A 4,546-nucleotide genomic window follows, 5' to 3' on the forward strand; every position below is an offset into this window, starting at 1 on the left:
GCAGCTGGACGCAGAAAGGAGGTGCTCCTGAGGCAGTGCCGGACGAGTGGTTATGAGGTGACCTTCCGAGTAGAGCTTGTAGAGCTTGTATGAGCTTATTATGTGTAGAGATTGTAAAGTATATGTTATTTGTACAATAGGAGCTCTGTACTGAATCTGGCTGATAATATTTGGAGTACTATGTGTGTGTTTTGTTTGTGCCAATTTGAACTGGTTATTTATTTACTATTAAATTGAAATATGAAGAATATGAACTTGCTAGCTGGGACCCACGTACCTGAACCTGACATATGGGACCCATTTGACTAGTGGATCTTTTTTATATTACAAAAAAACTAAAACTTTCTAGCGGAAAAGGCCACGGCCCAAAAATGAGAAGGCTTAATTGTTGGCCTTGGCCCATCTACCTAGCCAAAATTAATATGAGAAAAAACACAAATAGGCCGAATTGTTGGGCTAGGCCCATGTAGAAAATCGAATTGGACTGGGCTGAATCTTGTGCCACGTCAGATTGCCACACTGGATGCCTACGTGGCCTGGGGAGGTTGCTAGTGACCAAAACGCCACAGTAGACGTATTTTGGTCATAAACGTCTTTGACCATTCCAGAAGAAAGGTCGCTATAGTCGGTTTATGACAGCCAGCTTTTGACCTTATGTTTTTGGTCACAGAAAGGTCACAAATGGAAATTTGTGACCATTCAGTGACCAATAGTGGTGGTCACAAGTTGACATATTTCTTGTAGTGTGGTTATGAGGTGACCAACCTATGGCGACGCGCGGGGTGGCTGAGTGGTTATGAGGTGACCTACCGAGTGGCGACGCGTGGGCCGGCCGAGTGGTGATGAGGTGACCAACCGATGGCGACGCACGGGGCGGCCGAGTGGTGATGAGGTGACCAACCGATGGCTTCGCGCGGGGCGGACGAGTGGTTATGAGGTGACCTTCCGAGTGGCAATGCGCGGGGCAGCCGAGTGGTTATGCGGTGACCAACCTATGGCGACGCGTGGGGCGGCCGAGTGGTTATGAGGTGACCAACCGAGTGGCGACGCGCGGGGCGGCCGAGTGGTGATGAGGTGACCAACCGATGGCGACGCACGGGGCGGCCAAGTGGTTATGAGGTGACCAACCTATGGCAACGCGCGGGGCGGCCGAGTGGTTATGAGGTGACCAACCTATGGCGACGCGCGGGGCGGCCGAGTGGTTATGAGGTGACCAACCGAGTGGCGACGTGCAGGGCGGCCGAGTGGTTATGAGGTGACCAACCTATGGTGACGCGCGGGGCGGCCGAGTGGTTATGAGGTGACCAACCGAGTGGCGACACGCGGGGCGGCCGAGTGGTGATGAGGTGACCAACCGATGGCGACGCGCGGGGCGGCCTAGTGGTTATGAGGTGACCAACCGAGTAGCGATGTGCGGGGCGGCCGAGTGGTTATGAGGTGACCAACCTATGGTGACGCGCGGGGCGGCCGACTGGTTATGAGGTGACCAACCTATGGCGACGCGCGGGGCGGCCGAGTGGTTATGAGGTGACCAACCGAGTGGCGACGCGCGGGGCGGCCGAGTGGTGATGAGGTGAACAACCTATGGCGACGCGCAGGGCGGCCGAGTGGTTATGAGGTGACCAACTGAGTGGCGACGCACGGGGCAGCCGCGTGGTGATGAGGTAACCAACCAATGGCGACACCCGGGGCGGCCGAGTGGTTATGAGGTGACCAACCGAGTGGCGACGCACGGGACGGCCGAGTGGTGATGAGGTGACCAACCGATGGCGACGCGCGGGGCGGCCGAGTGGTGATGAGGTGACCAACCGATGGCCATGTGCGGGGCGTCCGAGTGAAGTAGACGAGTCCCGCGGGGTGGCGACGCGCGGGGCGTCAGAGTGTAGAAGACGCGTCCTGCAGAGTGACGATGCGCGGGGCGTCCGAGTGATGTAGACGAGTCCCGTGGAGTGGTGACGCGCGGAGCGTCAGAGTGAGGTAGACGCGTCCTGCAGAGTGACGATGCGCGGGGCGTCCAGTGATGTAGATGAGTCCCGTGGAGTGGCAACGTGCGGAGCGTCAGAGTGAAGTAGACGCGTCCCGCAGAGTGATGATGCGCAGGGCGTCCGAGTGATGTAGACGAGTCCTGCGGAGTGGCGACGCGCGGGGCGTCAGAGTGAAGTAGACGCGTCCCGTTGAGTGGCGATGCACGGGTGGCCGAGTCTGGCAAGTTGATGAAGATGTGCCCAACTGAGCGACAGGGGGCGGCCGGGCGGGCAAGTTGATAAAGAGGTGCTCAACTGAGCGGCGACGCGCAGTGCGGCCGAGCGGGCAAGCCGATGAAGATGTGCCCAACTGAGCGACACGGGGCGGCCGAGCGGGCAAGTTGATAAAGAGGTGCTCAACTGAGCAGTGATGCGCAGTGCGGCCAAGCGGGCAAGCCGATGAAGACGTGCCCAACTGAGTGACGACGCACGGGGCGGTCGAGCGGGCAAGTTGAAGTCGCACCCAACCGCTTGGCGGCGTGCAGGGTGGCCGAGTCGATCATGTTGTCGAAGATGTACTCAACCGCTTGACGATGCACCGTGCGGCCGAGTGGACAAGTTGATGAAGACACGCCCAATAGGACGGAGTGAAAATGCACGGGGCGTCCGACGGAGTGGCAACGCAGGGGCGTCTGAGTGAAGTACATAGGTCCCGCGGAGTGACGACACGTCTCCCTCTATGACTTGTGCTCAGGTACTGAACAAGGAATCCGTCTGAGTGAACTCAGGTCTGTGGCCGAGTGAACTTGAGTCTATGTCTGGGAAGTTGATGATGACGCAAGCAGCTACATGACCACGTGCAGGGCGGCCGAGTGGTAATGCGTGGATGGCTGAGCGCCAGTGATCATGTTCAGTCCGAGTGAGCTAGCCCATCCGAATGAAAAGGTGAATCGGTCGAGTGAACCACAGTTGGGCTGCGATCCGGTCGCCACACCATCAGCCGAGTGGATTAAATGGCGAGTTGGTCCATTGACGTTGTTCATCTCAGTAAGCCTGCAAGTTAGTACATGCACGAATATTTTTTTGCTGGACTAAAATATCCATACACGAATGCTAATTTGCAAGGATTAAAGACCAGCCGTGCACGCATGCATGGATGCTAGTATTTTGCAGGGAGTAAAGACCATGGATGGTCATGCATGCATGCACAGATTAATCGGTTTAGAAACTGAAAGATGGGCAATTAAGGCATTAATTTATGGGAAAGGCGGGAGCATCAACCACCATAATTAGGTAATGGACGCCTAATGGCCGCTTAATGAGGTGATTATCTTAATGAAATGGTAACTGGCCCATGACATGCACTTTGGTTAGAGGGTACGTACTCTCCCATGTAGACGATGCAGATGAAAGAGGTGTAGATGATGGGGCAACGTGTGTTGCCAGCGATGTGAGCGAGGGCCGGCAAACGCGGCGCTGGGCGGCCAACACGGCGCGGGGCCGGCGGGCTCATCGCAGAACGGCCAGCATGGCGCGGGGCCGACAAGCGCGTCGCCGGATGAACGAGTACGACGCTGGGTCGGCATGCGTAGTGCGAGGCCTGCAACCACGGCGTGGAGCCGGCAAGCGCATCGCCGGTGGGGCAAGCGTGGCACAGCATTTTGCCGCTTTGGGAGTCGGACGGGGCCGATTCTTTCGCCTCTTTGTCCGCACGTGCAGCGACCATGCATAGAAGAGCGATGATGGTGTTCGCATATGAGGCCCAAGATGACCCTGTTCTTGGCAAAGCGTGGGACATATCACAAATAAAATAGGGAATAGATGTAAGAATTGATACAAACCGTCTGCATCATGGGTCGATAGATGCCATGCCCCACGGTGGGCGCCAACTGTCGTGGGAATGATTCCGATTATAATAAGGTATAGGGTTGTTATCTCCACCGTGAGAGGCCCGAACTCGCTAAAACCACCGTGTCACCCATATGCATCTCGATAGATCATGCTCCGTTACCCTATACCTTATTAATGTTGGGGATACACATAATAGGTAGGCCCACGAAGGGTCTAAATATCATGAAGCATGGGGTCCACACAACATGTGGGTCCAGGTAAATTTCATAGAGACATACTATCCACTCGGCTAAGCAGCATAATATCCACTCGACCAAGCAGCATACCATCCACTCGGATGACAGTTCACCACTCGACCGTACGACTCGCTCAGATATACGAAGACCAGCAGGCAGCAAAGCAGTCGACATCATTCTCATAGTGAAGGCTTGATGGTGGGCTGGCTTTATGGCATTCATGCCCCACTTTGTAACATAGGAGGTGTGGGGGTGGCGCACTCTATATAAGCCACCCCCACCACTAGACTAGGGGCTCTTTTTTTTCTTCCACCTCTCTCTCAAACACACATTGTAATCTCCGGATACATACTGAGATATAACAAAGCCTCTCTGGAGAACGAGATGTAGGGTTGTTATCTCCACCGTGAGAGGCCCGAACTCGCTAAAACCACTGTGTCACCCATATGCATCTCGATAGATCATGCTCCGTTACCCTATACCTTATTATTGTCG

The sequence above is a fragment of the Triticum aestivum genome, chromosome 3A (assembly GCF_018294505.1).
Source record: "Triticum aestivum cultivar Chinese Spring chromosome 3A, IWGSC CS RefSeq v2.1, whole genome shotgun sequence".
NCBI lineage: Eukaryota > Viridiplantae > Streptophyta > Magnoliopsida > Poales > Poaceae > Triticum > Triticum aestivum.